This window comes from Ictidomys tridecemlineatus, chromosome 2 (assembly GCF_052094955.1).
Source record: "Ictidomys tridecemlineatus isolate mIctTri1 chromosome 2, mIctTri1.hap1, whole genome shotgun sequence".
In the NCBI taxonomy this organism is placed as follows: domain Eukaryota; kingdom Metazoa; phylum Chordata; class Mammalia; order Rodentia; family Sciuridae; genus Ictidomys; species Ictidomys tridecemlineatus.
Window position 1 is genome coordinate 223,623,787 of NC_135478.1, and position 25,430 is coordinate 223,649,216.

Below are 25,430 nucleotides of genomic sequence, written 5' to 3' on the forward strand. Positions count from 1 at the left end.
AGTTATCAGAAATAGGAGATGATTTTTTTTTTCTTCTTTGGGTGCCAGGGATTGAACCCAGGGATGCTTAACCACTGAGCCAGATCCCCAGCCCTTTTTATATCTTAGAGACAGTCTCACTGAGTCGCTTAGGTCCTCCCTAAGTTGCTGAGGCTGACTTTGAACTCGCAATCCTCCTGCCTCAGCCTCCCAAGCCACTGGGATTCCAGGCATGTTCCACTGCACCTGGCATGAGATGGTAATTCTTAAGGAGCTAAAAAAATAAAATAAAAGACATTTATACACCAAAACAACACTACTGAGAGATCTAGTTATTAACATCCCATTAGTAAGTCTTTTTTTTCCATTTCATAATAAGTAATTAGCCAACAACATTAGGCAATAATGAGAGCTAGTAATCACTTTTTTATTAGAGAAATTATACTAGACTCATTTTAAAACAACATTTAATGCATATGGTATAATAAATATGCAAAAGTATTAATTGCTTACACAAAAAGTGTAAGTTTTGGTACTCCTCACATCAAAAATAATGACTAAGTTTGGGCTAAATACCAGTTACTGTCCTCATCTTCTGTGTGTATTCCTGAAGGATTGAGTTTATATGGTGGACTGCTGTCATGTGCTCTGGGTGGAATTAGACAGAACAAGATACATTTCATTTTTATAATACTTTGCCACCAGGAATGAATGTGGCAGTAATTTGTATCTCTTCAATTATTTGTGCAGGATCTTGGATCACTGAAATTATTTGCTATGTAGTTAAAAAACCAATATCCAAATAGAGTTATAAATATCTGCTTGACTGTAGATTACTCTCAGCTATTCCATGTGATGAATCCCGCATTGTTGATGCAATCATTCCTCTGAAGATTTGAAGAAAAGAGATAACACCCAAAATATACGACTTCATTTTATAACATTATAATAATTACAATGTGATCATTTCTTGTGCTTAAATGAGTATATCTACCATGCATTTTTCTGAAAAGCTAAAATGTACTTAAAGAAGCTAAAAGACTAAGCTAAGGTCCATGCTTCAGTGACATTTACGCTCTTTGTTGCAGGAGTGCTAAGTTGAGGGTCTTCAGTGCCGATTGCACTGAGGGTCCGTCTTCATTCCCTAGGCTTTAAATACCATCTATATGCAAATAACTTCCAAATTCATGTCTCTCTCACCACCTCTTCCCTGAGCTCAAGACTTACCTATCCAACTTTCCATTAATCTCTCCCTCGTATCCAGTAGGCATCTCAATATTGGTTTGACCCCTCCTGCCCTTCCTTAGTCTTAGATCTCAGTGAAAGGAGCCACCGTGTGCCAGGATGAAGCTCTGACATCTTGCTTGGTGTCCTGCTCAGCTCTGCCCATTGCACCAGCTGCCCCTGGGGACCACTTCCAGCTTGTAAGCGCTCACTTTTGCCTCAACTGCTTTCCCCGCATCTTCCATTATCATGTCTGTCTACCACTCAGCTTCCTGCTAAAATGTCACCTGCTCAGAGAAGCCTTCCTCAACCATGATGTAGCATAGCTCCCCTCCTCCCAGGCTTCCAACACACATATAACTAGTTAAATTAGTCATTCATTTGTCTATTCATTTTCTTCTTTCCCTTTAGAGCATGGGCAGGAAGACCTTGGCTTTGCCCACGACTGCATCCTTAATGCATGCATGGAAAAGTATAGCTCAACAAGTATTTGTTGAGAGGAGAAGAATATATTTCTTCTCCAATTTTAAGCTCTGAATGTTATCCGTTGGCTCAGCTCCCTGACAAAAGGAACCCTGACTTGTTCCAGGGTCGAGACCTTCTCCCCTCCTCCACCCCCTAAGCTCTGCTAGTCCTAGCAGTCCCTATCATCAAAATTAGTATTATTTATACTGCACAGTGTCACTTGAGTCTCACAGTTGCTAAGCCATGGTTTTATATATGCACGGCTTCAATGTTCATCACTGATTCTTTTACCAGATTTTTTATCCTTCTCTCCTTACTGAAGTTTATTATTTAATAATGTTTTTAAAGAAATGCTCATGAGAGTTAAAGTCCCAGGGGTCTTGTTTGTTGGGAAATACGTGCCCCACCTGCATAGCAGTTTTCCTGGGTGTGATGACTATAGGGTCATGACTTCTCTCCCTGAGGATTTTCTACCTTCCTCTACATTCCTAGTCCCAATTTTTTTGGATACCCACAGATTTCTCTGATCTTCTTTCTAAATAAATTCCCTAGGATATTCTTGTTCTTTATCAGCCTGCACAAGTGTTCACTGAAAGTTTATACATTCTGTGGATTTAATTTGCCTTTTTAAGAACACATTTTTATTATATCATTAATTTTTAAAATCACCGATAATTTCCAATTGCATTGCTATCTTTCATTATTATTTCCATACTAATATTAATATAATTTTATCCTTTTTATTTTATCCAGTTTCCCACTTTCTCCCAGGTACTTCTGATTACATTTTCTGTGAAGCTCATTTTCCTTTGTGCTGCTTTTCCTGAGGTTTTCATTTCTGGGATTATTTTTTTCCCTTTCCATTTCCTTCCCAAGACCCCCTCCTCACGCATCAGCTGCTCTGTCTTACCACACCCAACCTGAGTGCTGCTGTGCCTCCGTGGGGCTCTTTCTTGCTAGAGGGCTGGAGTCGGCGTTCTGTCGGTGTCCCTACTCTCTCTGGCCTTCAGTCTGCTGTGCCTTCTTACTTCATTTTTACGTGGAGCTGGCATCTTTGCATGGGTTGCCTCACCCATGAGTCCACTCACCGTTGAACAGAGAAACTCTTCCTGCTCCAGCTTTTCAGGAGGCTTGGGGGAAGGAGGAGAGCAGTAACTCAGGACAGCGGTTTGCATTTTGTCCTAAAGCCCCCTTGTCCTCTTGTGTGTTCCTTCTGGATGTCCCTGCTCTGGGGTGACACGAATTCCCCAGGCAGCTGTCTGAGGAAACCAGATCCACCGGTAGGGACTGAGCTTTGACCTCTCCTCAGTTTGTGTCAAGAGGTAACTTCAGGGCTGTGCGTCCGACCCAAGTACTTCTCCACTTGGCCTCATGCACGGCCTGGCTTCAGCACAGGGCCACAGCTGCCGTGCTCACTGAGCCTCTTCCCTGACACTCCATGCTGGCATCCTGGCACAGGGTGGCATGGCCCACAGGCCACATAATTGGGTCTTATTGCTCCAACTTGTTTTTTTTCTTTTTTCCCTTCCAATGCCCCTGAGTTAGGTGGCACCCTCACTCTTCTCCAGCTCTGCCTGAGTCGGCCCAGGGCTGGGGCCTCCCTCTCTGCTCTGCCCTGCCTGCTCTGCTCACGGTCTTTATCCACACGTTGTATATCCTCCAGGCATTTCCAAATTTTATTAAAGACAGGGTTTCTCTTTTGATAGCAGCCTAATTAAGACATAATGCACCATTTTTATTTATACCATTTAATAGTGATTAGTATACTCACAGACCTGGGCAATTAGCACCACCATCTATTTTATAAATTTTTCATCAACCTCCAGAAAAAAAAAACCCACACTCATTAAGAGTCAGTTCTTATTCCTCTACCAATTTGCCTGTCCTGTGCATTGGGAACAAATGGAATCATTTGATGCATGACTTTGCATCTGACTTACTTCACTTGGCCCAAGAATGTCAAAATTCAAAGTCCCCATCCATGCTATAACATTTATCTGTTTCTTCTCTTTTTATCTGCTGGATAACATTCCAGTATCTGACTACCACATTTTACTTACTAATTCATCAGTTGATGAACAATTGAGTTGTTTTCACTTTTTAACTATTATTAATAATGCATCTATGAATGTTTGCATGCAAGTATTTCTGTGGCTATGTGCTTTTCATTTTCGTGGCTATCTGTGGAAGAGTTGACTTGCTGGGTTATATTGTAAGTACATGCTTTATCTTAGGAGGAACTGCCAGACCACTTTGCAAGGTGGCTACACCATTTCACACCCACACCAAGAGTGTGCCAAGCTCTGACTTCCTGATTCCTGTCAATGCTTGTTAATGTTCCTACTGTGGCCATCACCGTGGATGTGCAATGGCAACGTGTAGGTTTGATTTTCATTTGCCCCGAGGACTGATGATGTTGAGCATCTTTCCATGTGCTCATTGACTCTCTATGAATTTTATTTGAAGATATTTCAATTAAGATCCTTTGCCCACTTTTTAATTGGGCTATTACTCTTTTTTATTGTTGAGTTGTATTAACCCTTTATGTGTTCTGTATCCAACTCCTTTACCAGATATGTGGTTTTCAAAATGTCTCTTTTAAAGCACAAAAAATTTTAATTTGACGGTATCTAATTTATCTCTTTTTCATTTTGAAAAATGAAAAAAAAATGTTTTCAATGTCATAGCTAAGACACTATTGCCTAATCCAAAGAAACACACACTTCGCCTACATGTTCATATTATAATATAATTGTTTCAGCTGTCATAATTAACTTATTTGAATTAATTTTTGTGTATAGGAGGAGGTAGGGATCCAACTTTATTCTTTGGCATGTGTGGTCTCAGCTCTATTTTTGGAAAATTCTATTGTTGTCCCATTGAATTGTTTGACAGCCTTGTTGAAAATCAAGTGACCTTGAATGTAAGAGTTTATTTTTGGATTCTCAATTCTATTTCATGGTCTGCATGTCTACCCTTATGCCAGCATGCCAATACCACACTGTCTTCATTACAGTTTTTGAATTTGGAAAGTGTGAGCTCTCAACTGTGTATTTCTTTTTCAAGATGTTTGATCCTTCTAAGTCCCTTGAATTTTCAGATCAAATTTAAGTTCAGCTTGTTAGTTTCTACAAAGAACTAGATGGGGATTCAGTGGGGTTGTTTTGAATCATAGATCTATTTGGGAAGTACTACCATCTTAATGATATTAAGTCATCTGTTGCAAGAACATATGATATCCTTCCACTTCCCTAGGTCTTCCTTTCAACAAAATTTTGTAGTTTTCAGAATAAAAATTTTGCACCCCTTCTTTGTTCTGACTTACTTCACTTGGCCCAATACTTAGCATTTATTGCAAAGTATTTAATTCTTTTTATTACTATTTTAAGAGGGAATTTTTTCTTAATTGATTTCATGTTTAGATTACACACTACAAATGTATAAAACCACTATAGAATTTTTTACATTTATCTTGTATCCTGCAACCTTGCTCATTTATTAATTATAATATTTTAATGGATTCTTGTAATGTTCTATGGACAAAACTGTGTCATCTATGAATAGAGTTTTACTTTTTCCTTTATAATCTATATAATAGAATAATTATATTTTAATTATAAATATAATTTATTGGGCTGGGGACGTGGCTCAAGCGGTAGCGCGCTCGCCTAGCGTGCGTGCGGCCTGGGTTCGATCCTCAGCACCACATACCAACAAAGATGTTGTGTCCGCCGAGAACTAAGAAAAAATAAATAACTGTTAAAAAATTCTCTCTCTCTCTGTCCCCCTCTCTCTCTCACTCTCTCTTTGAAAAAAAAATAAATAAATATAATTTATTTATTCTAATAATAATAAATATATTTATTATTATTTCCTTTATAATCACATTTAAGGTCACTTGACTTTCAACTAGGCTGTCAAACAATTCAACGGGACAATAATGGAATTTTCAATAAATAGAACTAAGATAACACATGCCAATTTATATTTATAATTAAAATCATTATATTTATAATAATAAATAAATATAATACCTGTAGTTTATTTTTCTTACCTAATTTCCATGGCTACAAATGCCAATAAAGTGTTAAACTTGGATGTAAGCACAGAATCCCTGTATTGTTCCTGACCTTAGAGGAAAATACTCCAGTCTTTTATCACTTCGTATGACGCTAGTATGGAGGTGCCCTAAGTGCCCTCTATCAGGTGGAAGAAGTCCCCTTCTATGCTGCCACAGTCTGGCTGGGTACAATTCAGGAGCCACTTGTCAAAAGAAACTAACTTTATTTTTAGAACTACAAAGCCAAGCAAAACAGCTCCTCAGGAAAAAACCCTCAGAGCCCAACTGCCACCACCGGCTTCCACAAGCCTCTCACCCCCACACCAGCCTCTCCACCTCCCCCAATCCTCCTGCTCTTGAGGTCGATTGGCTGGGTTGTGTGGGCGGAGCCAAAGAAGTCCCCCAATGAGCAGCTCCGTGGAGGAGCCAATCAGCTAGATGTTGCTGGGGCTGCTGTGAGCCAATCATCAGCTGGCAGTCTGAAGGGCAGGGAAACAGCCCAATGAACATCACCGCAGAGGAGCCAATCAGCTAGATGTTGCTGGGGCTGCTGTGAGCCAATCATCAGCCGGCAGCTGGAAGTTTGCTGGGGCCCCTTTGGCTGTGGCTCTCAACACTATGCCTAACTGCTAAGTGTTTTCCTCATTAAAGAGCCTTGGATTTTGTCAAATTCTTTTCCTGCATTCATTGAGATGGTCATATTGTTTTACTCTCCTGCTATGGTATATTAAATTCCTTTTCTTAGGGATGTTAAGCCAGTCTGATGAATCTATCTTATTCATGAGGTATGTTCCTTTTTAAGTATTCCTGGATTTGGTTTGCTGGAGTTCCACTGCAAATTTCTGTAGAGCAATTCATAAGGGTTGTAGGTCCATGGTTTTGTTTTCTGGGGATGCCTTTCTGGTTTTAGCATAAGGGTAAAACTAGCCTTCCAGAATATATTGGGAAATAGTATCTACTCTATTTTATGGATGAACTTTTAAGGAATTGTTATTAATTAATCTTTAAGTGTTTTATGTGATTCACCACTGAAATTTCTGGGTCTGAACTTTTCTGTGTACATAGTTTTTTAAAAAAATTATTAGGTCAATCTCTGTATGTGTTAAAGATTATTAAGATAGTCTGTTTTTCCTGAGACAGTTTTTGTAGTTGGTGTCTTTCTAGGAATTCATTCTTCTCATCTAAGTTACTTAATTTCTTGACATACATTTGTTCATAGTATCCCCCTATAATGCTTTGTACTTCTGTAAAGTTCATAATAATGCTTGATTACTATCTCATTCCTCGTTTTAGTAATTTGAGTCTTTCTTTTTCTTGCTCAGTCCCATTTTTGAATGCCCAATTTGTTTATCTTTTCAAAGAACTGACTTTTGATGCTGATTCCCTCTCCTGTTTTCTTATTATCCATTTTGTTATCACTGCTTGAATTTTCATTACTTTCTACCCTATTCTTACTTAGGACTTAGTTTGTTCCTCTTATTTCAAAATCTTAAGATGCTATTTGCAGCTAGGCATGGTGGCACATGCCTATAATCCCAGCAATTCAGGCTGAGGCAGGAGGATCACAAGTTTAAAGCCAGCCTCAGCAACTTAATGAGTTCAGAGCAACTTAGCAAGACCCTCTCTTGAAATAAAAAATAAAAAGGTTGGTGAATATGGCTCAGTGGTTAAGTACCCCTGGGTTCTATCCCCAGTACCAAAACAAACAAACAAAAAAGAGTATAATTTGCATTAAAATATTTTGCCATCCTGTTGCTTTAGATCTATTTGTATCTTTGACTCTAAACTGCATCTCCTATAGACAACAGAAATTGGATCTTGTTTTTATATTGTCTGAATCTTTGCCTTTTGACTGTATTTCTTAATTCACTCACATTTAATGTTATTGTGGATATATTTGAATTTATGTCTGTCATTTACTTCTTGTTTTCGATATGTTTTTGTCTTTTGTTTCTCCATTCTTTACCACTTCCATTGGACTTGGTAAAATTATTAGTGTTTAGTTTTTAATTTCTGATTTTCTTTTTGGCTTTGGCTGGTTACAGGTGGTAAGGAGGGAAGGAGTCTTTATTCTCCCGTTTTAAACCAGACATCTTGTATTTAGAGTCTTCATGTAGAAAATATTTTGTAATACTTTGCTATACTTTGGTAGATGTGTGTGTTTCCTTGTGTGTCCTTCTCTCCCAGATATCTTGAACCTGGTGCAGTAGTTCAGATATGGGGTACAAGGAAGGGAATCTGAGTTCTCATCCCAGTTCTGTTCTGAGTTTTGTGATTGTGGGATGGTCAACAAACCTTTCTTGGACTGGTTTTCTCAGACATAAAATGAGGGGGTAGAACTTGAATGTATGTGTCATTCCTTTTAGCACCAATTTGTCAGAATTCCAGTGATGGCATATCCCTAAATACATAAGCACATGAACCAGGCAGTCCAACACATTACCTCTTTAGAATATGCAATCTTTGTAACAGAGACATACTGAGGAATAGAATTTATCTAGACCATATGATAGTAAAATAATCATTTGACTTTAAATGACTAGAAATAGCCCAAAGCTATGTGACTCACCATGATTTGGCCATAGGAAGAAATACAGACTTTGAAGTGGCTTAAAACTATAAATTCTCCAAGACACCTTATGAAAGTATGAGCTTCGTGTGACATCCCAAATCCGTGTCTAATGATGTTTTAAAACCTATTTCATTAGCAGATCTGTTGTCTGTGGCTGTCTGCAGTGTGTGTTTCCCATGGTGGAGAGTATGCTGGGATATTACAAGAAGACCCGACCCTACTCTGAGAGGCTCCATGTGTAAACGAAAGGGAGAACAGAGTGACGTTTTTAATTATTAATGACAATTGAAGAGAGCCTTAGCACAAATGATCCCACAGACAGTTCTATTTGGCTTAGAATTTTAATACGATTTTTGACAGATCTATTTACCTAATTATATTTTATCTAAGCTAGTATTAAAATGAGCTTCTGTTTGCTACACACATGCCAACAGACGGGTAGAAGATGTGGCTACAAAGTGTGTTGCTTACAGCAGGAAGCTGGCCCAGGATTTTTTTTTCCAACGTTTTGTGAATTATCTATAACAAGAAAAATGCTCATGCAGATAATCAACAATGGAATACACATAAAACTGCAGATGACAAAGAACAAGTAAGCGCCTCCATCACGGAGCACAGCTGGGCAAGGACACACAGAGATGCTGAAGGGGATTCATGGGGCCGCTGGAGCTAAGATGATTAGTCTGTAAAAGCTCCGTGCTGATGCGCTCCCGCAGCACATTTCTCTAACATCTTTACAAATGCCCCTGGTCCAGCTGTTTCATGGAACGATGCACCTTTCATGACCTCTCTTTTTGTCTCATTCCTTCCCTCTCCAGCCACTAATGAAGGGTGCATCTAAGACAACTGAGGGTTCTACTGACTTAATGATCAAAATCGTGAAGATAATTTCAAGAGCTTTATGAATTCAAGAATCCAGAAATATCTTGCAATTTGTCATTCCAGGCTTATTCGCTTTGCTGAGCCCCAGCTTGAAGCCCTGCCGTTGCTTGTTATCAGTTGAGAAATCACATTGTCCTCTTTATCATTCTGTTGGGGGAACCCAAGTCTCCTTGATTTCATGTCCATAGTTCCTTTGAGGAGAAACTGGCTTGTGAACCACCTGTACTGTTCATGACTGTGTATTACTTTGAATGACTCAGTCTTTATTTCTTTGGGAGTTTCTCAGCTTCCCTTCCTGTTTAATGAATATCCCTCAGCTTACTCTTTTGCATTTCAGATAACTTAGAGCCAGCCAAATATGTTCTCACCGACCACCAGTGAAGAAGGTGTTTAACATTTAATTTGGCACATGTACTCAGTGGAACCATTCCCTTGGAGGAACAGCCTTCCCACTTCTAAGCTGTTTGGGAGCAACCTTCCTGTACCAGCATTTCCACCATCGATTTCCCACAGGCTGCGAATTATATGGAATGATAATAGGTATTTTGTCAGATAAGTTTGAGAAACACTAAGTGAAGTTTGCCAGGTGCAGTGGCACACGCCTGTAATCCCAGCAGCTTGGGAGGCCGAGGCATCAGGATCACGAGTTCAAAGCCAATCTCAGCAATTTAGCAAGGTGCTAAGCAGGTCCGTGAGACCCTGTCTCTAAGTATAAAATACAAAAAAAGGGCTGGAGCTGGGGCTCAGTGGTTGAGTGCCCCTGGGTTCAATCCCCAGTACCAAAAAAAAGAGAGAGAAAGAGAAAAACAGTTTTCTAATTGTAAGACTCCACAGAGCTCTGGATAAGCTAATGTGTCTTAAGCATCTTGAAGAGAGCAATGTAATATAATGTTGTTCTGAGAAATACCCTTTGGGAAGTACTGTGATGTAAATTTCTAAATGTGAAGAGACAACTATGTGGGCAGTGGAGACTTAATGTTGTTACTTGAATTTCCAGTTAGTGCAAAAATTACTCATCAAAATTTTAGCATTAAAACACATAGATTAAAGAATCTCAATCCAAGCTGAAGGATACAGTGATGACAGCAGGAAGTTATTGAAGGCTTGGTTGCCAATAATTACCCTTTAAATAATATTATATTGCTACTCCAGTATTTTTGTGAGATTTCTGACTCTACCTAGGTAAGATAGCGGCGATTTGTCTTTCTACTTAGACTAATAAGTTAGTAGGACATGTAGATCATTTACAATGTCTTCCTTTAGAAAACATCAGCCACACTTCTGCCGAGTGGGTTGTTTTCATGGTGCACAGAGCACTTCGTCTCACCAGGCAGTTTGCAAAGTCGATGGTGTGACTTGAGTAGGTTTGGTGAAAGGAGCATGTGGATTCCACTGGTAGAATCGTAACATCTTCCCTTATGGAACCCGACTGAGATGGAGACCCAGGATGAGATGGGAATTCCGTGCAGCAACAGCTTTATCACTAGGGCAGTTTGCATAGTCTAGGCTCCAGGGAGCAGACACCACCAAGACAGACTGGCTCCAAAAGAAGGTAGTGCGTCATCTCAGGGTACAAGGAGTCCAGAGGGAGGCTGCTCCAGGGTGTTGGGCTCCGGAGCAGCTGCTCCTTGTTCCCTGGTTTCTGTGCTCCTCTGTTGGCTTCGTGCAGGGGCTGGGAGTAGGAGGGCTGTTACAGGTGTGATACCTAAACATAAAAGCTCCACAGAAAGAGAGACTCCACTCTTCCTTAGCAGGAAAAATGAACCTTACCTGGAAGTGCCTGATAATTTTCCCTTGCATGTTATTGCCCCACATCAGGCCACATGCCCATTTCCAAATTCTGACGTGCAGAATGGAATTACCAGGATTGGCTTAGACAAATCAGAACGTTCTGGAGCTGGGTATCACATGTAATCACCAAGCGAGCCTGCACTACTGCCTAAGATACAGGAGTCCTGATTAGGTTGTGCAATGTTTTATTTAGAAAACACTCTATGGGACTTACTACCTGGGGAGCAGGAAAAGAAGATGTAAGGCAGTGAACTTGCTAAGGGGCACCCTCTCTCGGCTGCCCACCACATACAAAAGCAGATAGCAGGAAACCCAGCTCTTCCCGTAAATCCACATGCTCAGCAGCAGGAAAAGGAGAGAAGTTGCTCTTATCAGAGCAATTACTTAAATCACTAACCCTCAGACAAGAGTGAGTACCAGGATGGAAAGAGCAGAACGTGGTGGCAGAAGTTCCTATTTGTTGGTGGAAAAATCCAGGAGAAAAGATGAGGAGTTTTCTTTTGGGGTAAAGGATGGGGCAGAGACTAGGGAGGCGCCCAGAGGTGGTGATTTTCCCATCAGCAGTCTCACAGGTGTTCACTGCTCCTGCATCCTTTACTAGCTCCCGATACTCCTCATGTCCTGGATGAGCCCTGGGAAGAAGCCATGGTCCCCGCCCCAAAGGGAATCCAATCTCTGTGTCTCCACCGTGATAAAGGAAATAATTATGATACATCAGAGGGATTGTTTCATCCACAAAGCATTGTATAAATAAAAACAAGACAAGAGATATTTTTTTTTCCTGTCCAGTAGTTCCAGAAAGATTTCAGCAAATAAATAAAATCAATACAATATTGGGGAAGATGTATAGGTTGTCATCAGGCAGGTTAACAGGACAGAGGCAAAGAATTTAAAGCAAAAGGGAGGTGATGAATCAAGGAGCAGAGTTTTTGTTCAGGGAAGCTATGGGTGAACTTTTATGGGTTAAAGATGGTATCTGCAGTGGGACCAATACCCGAGGCAGAAATTCAGCTAGGAAAGAGTCTAAGGCCGGGTGATGATGGGTCTGTTCATGCCACGCAAAATGATCTTGAGGCAGATGACTGTGTTTTCCAACCCCTTTCTGCTCTTGCAGTAAAATCTTTCAGTGGAAATCATACACTGTGATATACAGAGTAAGAGAAAATTCTTAACAGGAATTCGCCCTAAGCACTTGAAGAAGGGTGAAAAAGAAATGGGAAACATAAATTCACACAATGAATATATAGTAGGTGCCAAAATTAAATAAGATAATAATGTAAGACAATGAAGCAACAGCAGTGCCATTGCTAGTGGCAATTTTTAAACTCTCTCTATATATTTTTTTTTTTGGAGCCAAGAGCTTCTAATTTTGACTATCCTCCCAAGTGTTAAATTTAATCATTCTGTCATCAAATATTTATTGTATGCTATGTGCTAGATAAAAATCATCGTTGAGGGCAGATTTGATTTTGGGAACCCTCCCAAAGTCATTTGTATCAAAGTCAGCTGAATAAGGTGGCCGATCAGGATAAGGAATGTCATTATAGACTAAAACCCTGGTGCTAGTATGAAATGAGATTTTTTTTTTTTTTTGGACTTATAAACTGTGAAACATAAAATAAGACTGTAAACTTAAAAAAAACTTAAGAAAAAGAATTTAAAAAAGCATTTTAAGCAAAGACAGCATCACTGAAAAAAAATGTGTCTAATTTCCTACTCCTGCAAATGACATGGCTCATGTGCATCTCTAAATTTCCCCCCACGTGTTACCATGGGGATCACCACACCTCAGCTTAGCAAATTCTCCTGCCTATGAAGGAGACAAATTGCTTCATCCATTTAGAAGAGACTGAAATCATTATTGGCTGCAGTAATCAGAGACTCTAGAAAGCTTTGGACCCAGTGTGGACCCTCAGAGCAAATATTAGAGAAGAAAACATTATACACAAAATAAAAGATGTGTGTTCTGATTAATATCTCCTCGAAGAAGAACTCCAAACTAGAAGTACTAAAGTTTGTGAAAAGAGTTCAAACATAGGAAGAATATTGTATGTTATTATTGTATCATTTCTTTTTTAATGTATTTACTTCTTATAAACATATAATATACCTGCATGGTGAACAGGTATAAGGTCTTTAGCAACCTCTATGAAGCATTATCAACCTGCACCCTTAGAGTAGCAAGTATAAATTATTCTTTACTTCTCAAAACCATTACTCACTTCAATAGGAAAAAAAAATAACTCTTTGGAAGCAGCAAACAATAACAATAATAGTAATAATAATGAATGGTTTAAATTAAAAAGAAACCTAAAAGACATAGGATGCGGTATCATTGGAATAAAAATTAAAAAAGAGGAAAATGTTATGATTATGAAATCAGACTAAAGAATGTCTTCAGAAGTGAAGTGCCAGAAGTCACATGCCTACAATTATTTGAGAGAAAGAGGCCAGACTATTTGAAAAATGTCTTCCCTGAGAATTCAAGAGGATGAAAATACCTTTTAGGAGTGGGATTTCAATTTCTGACATTATTTAACAAAAATCAGACAGCACAGAATCTGCCCGAAAAATAGTGACCTCTTGCCCCAAGCTGGGACCAATGTTTGTCACCCTCAAACTCAATTCTGCACTTCGGGCACAGGGCACATGCTGCGTAGCCCTGCAGTTTGGAGAAATGCAGCCAGCAGACGTGGGTATCAGATGGGCCAGCCGCTGTGGGCCCCTCTGCCCTTGACTGTGGTGGTGGCACACCCCCAGCTCAGTATGAACTGGTTCTCAGGCAAAAGGTGAGACACTCTGCACTCGACCCTGGACAGGGGTGCCACTCCTATGCTTCTGCAGTCTTACATTGTCATTTCAGCCAGTCATAGAGCTGGAGAGTTGTTGACCTTGGAGGTTATGATGTATTTCCACTCTCAAAAGGCAAGAAAAGACAGGGAACAAAGGAGAGCCCTGCTTTCCTCTCGACTGCCGGAGGAAGTGCCCACCGGGTTCTTGTTTGCATCCACTCCATTTAGCCCACTTCTTGGCTGCTTTGTGGCTGTCGGCTGGGGGTCAATGACCGCCATTTAGAAAAGTGGATGTTTTCACGTGGATACTTGTCTGCAGGAACGGCACAGCCAGCCAGCCGCCTCACTTTCTAGCCACCCTATGTGGCCAGTCCCCAGGACTCTGGCTCACAGTAGTCTGCACAATGACAAAATAAAAGGAATTCATTCCCCCTGGTGCCTGGGCTTCATTCCTTTGACTCACTTGCATGACTCAATATGAACTCAACTTCCTTGGTCCTTACAGCAACTTCTACTGTGCTCTGCCATGCCAGTGTTGGTGGCAGCCTTTCTGAATTGTTGGCCTTTCGTAACAGCCAATTGTAGAAGAATTCTGACCCATCTCAGTCCAGATTGGGCATCTACATTTTAACAAATACCACAGGCATTTACTTGGACATCTTTCAAATCCGTAAAGGCATTTGCTAATATTTCTTTTTTTTTTCCATATGTCACAGTCTGTTTCCATGAACTGATAATTACATGAACAGGTTCTCCATGATCGAAATGCTCAGTCATGGCCACTGTGGTGGGGTCGGCTTGACTGGGGTGAGGAATCACACTGGGAATCCTATTCCTCGCCCTGGTCCTCCCTGGGGCAGTGGGAGTTTACAATTCACAATCTCATCCGATTGTCCCCCTCCTAAAACTTTCCAAAGTCTTCACACTGCAACACAGAGGCCCTGGGCAGGACCTCAGAGGTGCCTTTCCATTCTCCTGCCTCGGTTCCCTTAACTCACCACCTCTCACACTTGGTTTTGTCCAACTTTGGCTTTTCTCTGTTTTGGGAACCCCACATCATCGAATTGCAGAACTTCATAATCCAGCCGTCCTCTGAAGCAAAATAAAATCCAGACCTGGGATTTCCTCTGGGCCCAAACTCTTCCTCTCATTCCCATGTTCTGGCCTGGCAACAGCTTCCTCGCCATCATAATGACAAATAGTTTTAATACCATCCTTGTTGAACTTGTTGCAACTTAAAAATAATGAAGCATCAGCCTCCACTGTATTCTCAGAGCATTAGCCATTCTGTCCAAACCATCCAGCCACCCATTCATCCATCCATCCACCCATCCATCCGTCAAATGTCTAGGACTTAATCTTATTCCAAAGTGGTCATATTTCTTTAGAAAGCATCTGCTTGTAGCAAAGATAAAAGTTTGATCTCTGTGCATACGTAGTTGAACTTAGTAGAAAAAGGCAGGTCAATGAACAGACTACTAGATGACGGAGGAAACTATCAGGATTTTAGGAACATAATCAAAGGGCTGTGATCTGTGCTGGTTGGCAGACTGGAAGTCAGATGGTTTCTCTAAGAGCTGAGTTCAGTGTTCAATCATGGACCCTGCTTTGGTCTCCAAAGGAGACCTTTCAGGCTCCCATTAATGTTACTCCAACACTGGTCAGTCACAGGGGAGTGTTCAAAAGTGTGTAGATTCATTCTTCAATGATTCTTCATTCTGTCAGATCTAAAGCTTTTATAAGTAACTAAATTAATTTGGTCTAGGCACGTCTGGGACCTTGGCACTGCCCCCTCAGGGGGACTGAAATTCTCTAGGAAGCCTTCCTTTTGCTATGCTGTCCCTGGCCTCTCCACATGATCTCTGTCTATAAGACATTCTAGAATAAGTTGGACCTCTTTGCAGCTTGTTAGCTGAGAGTCAGGAGAACAAAAACAGAAGCTTCCAGGACTCAGAACATCCAGGCCTAAAAAGTTTTGTACTGACCCCAAAAAAGTCACAGACCAGCCCAGATTCAGGGGAGGAGCAACCTATTCCATCTCTCAAGCAGGTGAAATTTCTGAGGGCAATCATTGGAGACTATCTACTACTTCCTTCCTCCTAAGATTACCTTATTCTTTCTATCCTACCAAAGACCACCATTTGCATATCTGCACTTAGTCTCTATATTTGACATAAATTGATTAATGTCTATGACACTTCCCTGTGTCCACTCCCTTCCCCCTTCCTGTGACTCTCTCTGCCCTTACCTGGCTTCCAATAACTAATTTCCATGTGTCCATTGTTAACTTCTTATTTTGGAAGTACAATTTCAGACCACATAAAAGTGTTGCCAGAATGCATCCTTTTTGTTAACAGGATTAACATTCTAATGTGAAATGCCTTTGAAACCCAGTTAAGTCTGGCTTTCCATAAAGCCTTTATTGACCATCCTAAAGAAGATGGAATTTCTTTCTAAAAACTATAGTAATGTATTTGTGGAACTTAGAGTCTGATTTTGGTTGAGGTTAGAGATGTGCATGTAGTATCTTTCTAATAACATGGAAAACTCAAAGGGAAGTAATAGGACCTACTCATGTTTTAATTTTCTAAAGCATCAAGATGAGCTCGTTATGAAACATGTTTCTGTTGGGTTGACAGGGACCCAGGTAGAGTACCCTGGCTGCTGGGTGCTGTTCACAGCCAGCTAGGAAACAAAGAAAACTGGTTCAGTGCATATTTAGAGTATATTTACTCCTGGAATCCCACTGTCCACTATTTGCAGCATGAACAGCTGATCTTCATTCTGACATACCAAGAAAAGGAAAAATATGGTTGGAAAATCATCCAGTACCCACGGACATGGTAACTTCAATCTAAAATGCCCCTACTTTCCAATTTCAGCAGAATCTAATGCTACTATGTTTCCTCTATGGCCCTCAATTTACCCATCTGTACATAACAAAGACCACCTTTTATTGAGGACCTGTGTGCCTACCAGGCATGGTATGGGGCATTCATGCCAACCCTCACCATAACACTGAAAGGTGTATTTTTCCTTGATTTCCTCCTTTCATATGAAGATCAGATGTGGGAAGAAAAATAACTCACCAAGTTCTCTTAGCAGAACTGGATTTAAACTCTTGACTCACATGAATACCATCGGGGTTGGGGCCAGATAAGGTCTCAGTTCCCTGAGTCCTTAGTATCTTCCTTTCCCAGGATGCTGTTTGTCCTCCCTTCTCCTAAACCAGCTCTTCTGCAACATTCTCTTCTTCTTTGTCTTCAGCTCAAGTCTCTCTTAGTCATTTCCTCCTGGATAAGCAAATTTCCTTCTGCTCCGTGGTGTCCCTGGCAAAGCAACACAACCATTTGTAGAGAATGAGATGCAGAATGGTCTGATGAGGAGACAATCTAACATGACAGAGACAGAACCAACTGGTTCTCAGTTTCTTGAATAGTGTTGGTCCCAGAGAAGAGCCATCCTGCTTTTATGGAACATGGAATCCCTTCTCCCCTCACTTTTGGGGTGCTGAGGGGAGCTGGGGAGGTTTGGATATGGTTCTACCCCATTTAGATTTTGGATTCAAGGCCTTGGTGTCAGTTCACTCTTGGGGTTCAGTTCAGTCTTGGAAACTGCTGTGGGTGAACCTGTGGGAATGTGACTAAACCTATGATTCATCCAGAGTGACTCTGTTTTTATGCAGTGCGTGTTTAAAAACAGTAGATGTTGATATTGGAGATATTTCTTTTGAAGTACTCTTTTATATGGCAAATGCCAAGTATTTCTAAACTTAATTTTTAAATAAACATAAATTAGTTTTAATAAAAAAATCTTCAGCCAGAACTTGGTATAATTTTGTCTTTCTGCATTTTAGAAGCATACTATTTTGGAAAATCATAGGACTCAGGACGGTGGGTGGGCAGAGTAGAATAAATGGAGTGGACTTGGGTTTGGGATCTGTGTGATCTTGGGAAACCTGTTTAGCTTCTGTTACCTGTACTAAAAAACAGACCTCATAAAGCTCTTGTTGTGGACAAACTCAGATGTCAAAGAGCTTATTACAGAGCCACTAGGGTTTTCTTGCCATGTAAATATTCTTAGGATGCATCCCAGACAACCTTTTGCATGTTCTAGAATTTAATACATGCTTGCTAATTTAATATGGACAGAAAAATCTACTATTCATTTTTTTTTTTTTTTTTTTGGTTAGCATTCAAAGAAGCATTTCCCGGCCTTTGTGTGGATTTTATTTTATCTTTTTTTGGTCCTAGGAAATTGAACCCAGGGAACTTTGCCTCTGAGCCACATCTCCAGCCCTTTTTATTTTTCATTTTGAGATGGAGTCTTACTCAGTTGCTTAGGTCCTCACTAAGTTGCTGAGGCTGGTCTCAAACTTGCAATCCTACTACCTCAGCTACTATGGCTGGCTCCCCTTTGTGTGGATTTTAGATAAGAGAAAATAGTATCTTAACTAAGAGTCTCTATGAAAGGCATGAATCTGAATAAGTGTTGGAAGTTACTTTATAGCAGTGTGAATATAAGCTAATGATATGTGAATGGTGTTCGCCTAGTCACTCTTCATCTTCCTACGATGAACAAATACTAAAGACCATGCTTTCTTACTGACCCTGATACCTTTCCAACTTCAGAAAAAGTCAGTGAAAGAGATCACTAAGACCAAAAATTGTTTCGAATATTATTTTGATCCTCGTAATTTCAAATTCAGTTTTATCTCCTTGTAAGGTTAAAACATTCAATTTTGTTTCTAACTTATTTGAAAGTAATATGTAACTGGAGAGAATACTCTGCCTAAATTAATCTCCAACAAAGAGGAGCAGAAGTCTCGAGCTACTATGAAAAGCAAGCACCTGCCCACCTTCCCCACCAGCCCCTGCCTTTTGTAGTCTGGGTGGCTGCTGCATGGCCAAAGGCCCAGGAGAGTCAGACCCTGGCCAGCAACCTCCCGGGAGAGGCACTCACTGTGGTGTACCTGTCCAGATGGATTAAGGTGTGAGGAATGGCATGCACGCTGACCTGGTCTGGTTTCTAATCAGATGTGGGCTGTAGCATTTGTAAACAACAGTGTCACCTGCCACCAGAGTCCTACCTTTCAGGTCCAGAGCTTTCAGACAGCCTCCAACTCACCAGTTCCTGAAACACGATGCTTCAACCATGTTTGGCCCCTGAGGACTCCGTAAAAGTCAGGTGCCCTTTCAGGGAAGAAGTGCTACACTGAAAATAAAAGCGTCACTACCAAATTATATAGTAAATACCATGTGTGACTGCCAAGTGCATTTAATCTGTTTGGGAGAGAGGATTTTGAGGACATTGTCTTCAGCCTTTGACAAGTCCAGTAAGTCTCTAATTATTTAATGAGCCACATTCATTTACCACTCGTCTTGACCCAAGTAACTCCATCGTATTTATATGCATCTCGATGTCTGTATGATAAAAGGATTTTTTTCTTGATTCCTTTTCTTCATTTATTCATCAAATGTTCATTGGGTCCTGACAGTGTTTCGTAAGAGTGAATAAACAGAGGAGCTCTCCTTGTGGGCACTGCATTCTAACAGGAAAGGACAGACCCCTAGATGTGAAGCTCAAGACCGTGAAGCATGACATATGTTAGTAAACCAAGATCATTTAAAAGGGAAAAGCTCACAGCTGGATTTGTGGCTCAGTGGTAGAGCATTTGTCCAGTGTGCATGAGGCCCTGGGTTGGATGCCCAGCACTAAAAAGCAGATAAAAAGGTAAGTTGAATGATAGCAGGCAATGGGTTAAGGAATGTAGGGATTATGAGAGGGTGACTTGTAATTTTAAATAGAGTTGTGAGAACTGGCCTCAGTGAGAAGTGACATCTACCAGAGATTTGGAAGAGCGGCAAGAATTCACCACGTGGCTTTGGGGAAGTGCTTCCTAGGGAGAGAGATGGTAATGCAGACACCTGGGCAAGTCTGTCTAGGTGTACCCAGGAAGAAGTAGGAGGCCAGTGTTCCTAGAGGGAATTTTGTACCTCCTTACTCTTTCTTTTCTTCCCCCACTTCACATTTGACATTTGTTTCTTTAGGGAAGTTAATTTTTAGAAAAATATAAAATAGCATCTGGATCTTAAAAGGTCATTTATATTGATGTGGGTACCCATTCCTTCCCTTGGGAAGAGCATGGATTATCCTGAAAATATTTAAATTGGAAAGTTCTTCCATAAGTAGGAAAAGAAATTGGGAATAATTAATAAAGAAAAGAAAAGCTGTCTCTGCCCAGCCTGTCTGCTCCATATCCTGGCCCCTGGGGCCACCTCATCTGTACTGTCCAGGGCCTAATGCTTCCTGCCTCTGCTCCAGCCATTCTGAGAGAGACACTGGTGGTCATTAGCATTGGAGGATGAGTGACTGATTAGGACAATGTGTTCCTTCTTACAAGGAGAAGAGTGTGTAACAGGAGAGTCTCAGCTGACCATGGACAATGGGAAGGTGTTATACTGAAGTCAGATTCCCTTCTCACAAAGCAAAATGCAGCCTGCTCTCAGGGTGGATCCAGGTGCCTGCTGGTATAGTGTGCATGTGTTACTAACACACCTACACATACTCATTAAGGAATGTATGTTGAGGAATGATATATAAAATGCATTAAAGAAAGCAGAATATAAGGTAATAAGTGAAATTACATTGTTGTCACCTGGCTCCTACAGAAAAAGGAAGAATTAATTAAGCAATGGAGTCTAGGGATACTTAAAATCCTCAACTGATGAGCAAAAATTATTTTATCATCCTGGTTAAAAGAATAAAAGTGAGTTCAGGCGGGGAATAGACTCATGACTTGTACACTGGCACAATGCATTGGAAAGGGTTGGTTCAAGATTTTATAGTAATAAAAGAACTTCACTAAAATCTGCCTTTATGGAGGGCTAAGTCCAAAGCATCTCCATTTTCCATCAGGTAGTTGATACACTGCCCAGCAGGTAAGTGGGAGAGTATATGCCTGGAATTCCTAATACTGTGAAAGCCCTTTTAGGAAGAAAATAGCCATTTCTCCCCAAGTCCTCATGCGTATGTATGTAAGAAGAGAGGAATCTAATTGGCAGCAGAAAGGAGCTAGATTTTAAAAATATAACCATTAATAGTTTCACAGTTGTGTCCATAGTGTCCAACAGGGTTGCCTTTCAGGGCAGAAAAACAGTTCATCCCTGCTGTTCTTGGAGAAAGAAAGAGGGGGGTGTGGACACGTTTGTAAAACCTCTTAACACAACAAGTGATCTCCCAGAAAAATCCACTCCCAAACTTCCCTTTTAACTTCCCAAGAAAATAGCCATCCTGCGATGCTACGTATTGAACTGATGAAATTAAAATATTTGTATTCTGCACAAGCAGGCATGGAGGAAAATCTCACTTCAATTATAGCAGTTAAGAAGTCTGAAGTAATTTTCCCAGCTAGCATGGCCATTCCATTGAGATGGAAGGAATCTGGTACAATAATGGTTCTTATTAATTCACCCTCTCCTCGTTTTAAAAGAGTGTTATAATTCCTTTGTGATGCAAATTGTTTGGGCAATATGATCGAGCAGTGCCTTGTGACTAAAAAGTCCATGGGCAAGCCAGAAGGACAAAGTATTTGAGCACAATAGCTAACATTTACCGTTTGGCACTTTTGAAATGTTCTCTGTAAGATAATTTTTTATTTCTGATCCACTTTTCTCTTTGCTTTTCCCAAAAGGGATTTAAGTTAATTACTTTTTCTAATGTGACTTTGATATTTCAGTTCCCCCAAATCTTCCAAGGACTATGCAGACGAAATATCAGCCAGGTCCTTTTCTTTTCCTAGAAGCTCCAACATTAAATACGGGTATCACATTGGAAAACTCCACCAGAAGAAAAAGTTAAACAAGGCATAAAATTTACATTAGTAACATCCCATTAACCCATCATCTAGAAAGTTTTGTTACATGATTTTCATCATTTGTAAAATTTATTTTGGTGTCTTTTCTGGTCTTTTCTGCATATAGGACTAAATCTTGTTATGCATTTATCTCTATCAAAATGTTGTATGTTGTAACTGTATTTGGCATTATGCCCTCAACACTCTCCACCCCAACTCCGCCTCTCTCTCTCTCCCCCACCACTCCACCTTTCTCTCTGCAAAAGAGCAAAATTAGCTTGGTTTAATAATAGTCATCCCTGACTATTTTCTCTGTGGAAAACAGGTTGAGAAATGCATTATTTAATTAAAGAAAGAATTTGCCTTGTCCTTTCAAACTTTTATTTTATATAAACTGCTGGTTGTGAAACCAATTAGTCTTACTTGTAAAAATTATATTACTTAGTATGGCACTTTTACAAGTCATTGGGATACTAATCATGGTACAAAATGCATATAGTTTCTAACAATCAAACAAGAGGCATTCTGAAAGATCTCTGCTAAGTTAACATTTCAAATTTGAAATATACGTTTGAATAAAAATAGTCCTATAAATGATGGTTATAAATGACTGCATGAGGATGACATCAAAGCAAAATAAGTCTAACACTATTGTTAGTAATTATGAAGTTGGGGAAATAATCAACAGAACAATGCAGCTGAAGTAGTATCTCTGAGCTGGGAGTCAAGAAAAGAAAGAAGAGGGCAAAAAGTGCCTCAGTCCTACCGTCACAGGAAGGATCTCTGGAAGAACCTACTTCTAAGGTCCCTCATTGGTTGGCCCAATCCACATTCTTGTAGCTATAGGAATAAAGTTCCTCTTTCCTTGATGGCTGGCAGCTGGGGGACCCTTGCCTTCTAGATGCCTCTCTCTAGTTCTTCCATGTAGACCCTGCATCTCAGAACCTGCAGGCCTGGAAATCTTTTCTAGTATAAAATCTCTTCGATTTTTGCTTCCACCACATTCTTCTTTTGCTTCCCGCCAGAGAACGTCCTCTGTTCTCAAGGCCTATTGTGGTTCAATATAGCCCACCCACATGATCCAGAATCATCTCCATCTTACAATACATCTGCAAAGCCCGGTTCACTGTAGCGTAGAACATAGGCGTGATTTCCAGAGATGAGCGTGGACACATCTCTACAGGACCGTGACTGTGCGGACCACCAACATGATATGCCTTAAGTTGTTCCTCAAAAACTGAATCTACAGGTAGTTTGTGTGCCCGAAAGACTTTTCTAGTCAGTTTTTGTTTTGTTTTGTTTTGATTTTTCTGCTGTGGCCAAAAACAAGGACAATTATTGGAGGAAAATTTATTTGGGGGCTCACAGTCTCAGAGGTCTCAGTCCACAGGTGGCCAGCTCCCTTCCCTGGGGCCTGAGAGGAGGCAGAGCACCAGGGTAGAAGGATGATCAGAGGAAAGCAGCAGGAATCTGGCACCAGGAAGCAGAGAGAGAGAGGAAGCTCAACTCACAAAATATGTACCCCACAGCACATCCCCAACCAGCCCCCTCCTCCCACCACACCATTCCTTCCTACAGTTCCCACCCAGGTAATCCCTGTCAGGGGATTGATTCACTCATTGGGTTAAGGCCCTCATAACTCAATCATATCGCCTCTAAAACTTCTAGCATTGTCTCACACATGAGCTTGTGGGGGACATCTCATCTCCATACCGTAACCAAGCCTACGTACAAACCATGAGTGACAGAGCTCAGGAGGCAGCCCTGAAATAAAGCATCTGAAATAAAAAGATGCCCACTGGCCTCCCAGTTTGGAGCTAATTGGTGCTTTTCCAGCTGCTGCTTAATCTTATTTCCAAAGACATCACTTCCTTAAATATTCTCAGACTCTGGTTGCCACCTTGATAAGCTATAGTAGGCTACATGCTTAATTTCCAGCAGAAATTTAAATTTATATAAAAACATGATGATATGTTTTCCCAATGGCTTCTGAAGCGTGGGCATAAATAAACTTGTTTAGATTGCTCTGCAGAATTGCTCACCAAACAAGAGGACTTCATCTCCTAGTTGATGCCTTAGAGTAGGGAGCATCTTTGGCCTCCCAAGGAGTCCACTGAACCATCAGCAGCCCTTCCTGGTAGAGAGACCAGTACATAGATGTCTAGACTGGGGTGTGGGAGAGGAGGAAGCGTTGTAAAGATGGTCCATGTATAAGTGGAAGGAAACAAGGCTATGGAATGGTCGGAGGCCGATGTTTGATGATTTATTCTTTTGAAATACACTGATATAATATGAAATTGCCAAAACATATGGCTATTAAAGAAATTTAGGGTGAGCAAAGAGGAACTTGTATCAAAGTTCTCCCGGAAACACTTCATAGGAAATTTGGGTCTTGAGCTAGAATTTAAAAGGTCATGGAGACTTAGCACACAATTTGGTTTCTACTTAGAAAATCTTCTTCAAAATTTTTTTGGAAATTATTAGGGCACGAAATATGTGCTCTAAAGATTGACAATTAAAAAGGAAAAAAAAAAAAAGGATTTGTCCTGACTTTGAAAGAATTGTTTTGTCCAGTAATCAAAATGGCCTCGTTGATGAAGAAAACCCTTCTTTACAAAAATATTACATTTAGTAAATGTAGAAGATTGTGGCAGTCCCCATGTAGCAAAGCTTTGGAAGATCTGGTTGAGGCAAGGATTTTTAGTGACTGGACACAGTAGTTAAAATATTGAAGGAGAATCAGAGAATAGTAGGTCAAAGTTGTCCTTATTACTAACTGTGGGAACTGGGTCATGTTTTTTCCTCCTGGCATAATGCAACACAAAGCATTTGCATTGTTCATGAAGGATTGCTGTAAGAAGCCTCATTTCCAGCTAACAGAAAATAGAAGGGAGAAGAAGGAGTTAAATGACACAACAAGGAAGCAAGAGAGAAATCCAGGATGAGGGACATTGTCTAGTGACAGTTTCTCCCCAAAATCAATGACATGAAAAAACTGGAGGGGGGAGGAGAAAAAGGAGGAGACTTGCAGATAAAAGAGAAGGGGAAAAAACTTGGGAGGTTGAGCAAACCAAACATTCGGATCTTCATTTGAACATGTTAATTATGAAAACAACACTTGAGACAATTAGAAATTTGGAGTATGGACTGGACATGATTCCAAGGCATTATTATTAATATGTAGTTGAGATAAAAATCACTGTTCCTTTCATGAGAAAGTCTATGCTTACAGAGATGGACCTTGAAGTATTCAGGTGCATTGCTCAATTTTAGCAAAAGAAAAAAAAAATCAAGAAAACGTGGTAAGATATTCAAAAGTATTAAGCCTATGAGATGGGCATATTGAGATTCATCATATCATCTCCCCTTCTCCACATAGTAGGTATTTATGGGATTTTTTAATTTAAAATTTTAGAAATCACATATCCCCACTTAACACTGTACCTTCAAACCACTGGCAGGTTTTGACAACTAGAAACAATGCTATCCTGTGACTGTTTGGTGCTGATGCAAGTGGGCGTCCCTGTTTCACCGAGTGCTGAGTTCTGAAGTTGCTTGGTTTCTGGTCATGTTGGACTCATTTCCTGGAGGCACCATACCTGGGGCGTATGTTAATCAATAAGGCTTCTTCTTTTTTAAATTTCCATTAATAGTCTTCAATCAGGAACACATTAGTTCTGCTAATATAATTTGTGTGCAATTTTACCCCCTTCCAAGGTTTGCAGAAGTTAATCATGTACTAACAGAACAGAAGCAATAATTGATCACATTTGCTCTGCCAAAGAGAGAAGCACAGCCATCGGTCTTAGA

The 25,430-nt window shown here is 40.3% G+C and overlaps 1 protein-coding gene across 1 annotated transcript in view; it reads left to right on the plus strand.

Moving 5' to 3' along the window:
* Cntnap2 (contactin associated protein 2) overlaps positions 1-25,430 on the plus strand; it is a 1,898,037-nt gene that overhangs the window by 1,387,599 nt on the left and 485,008 nt on the right. The window lies entirely within an intron of this gene.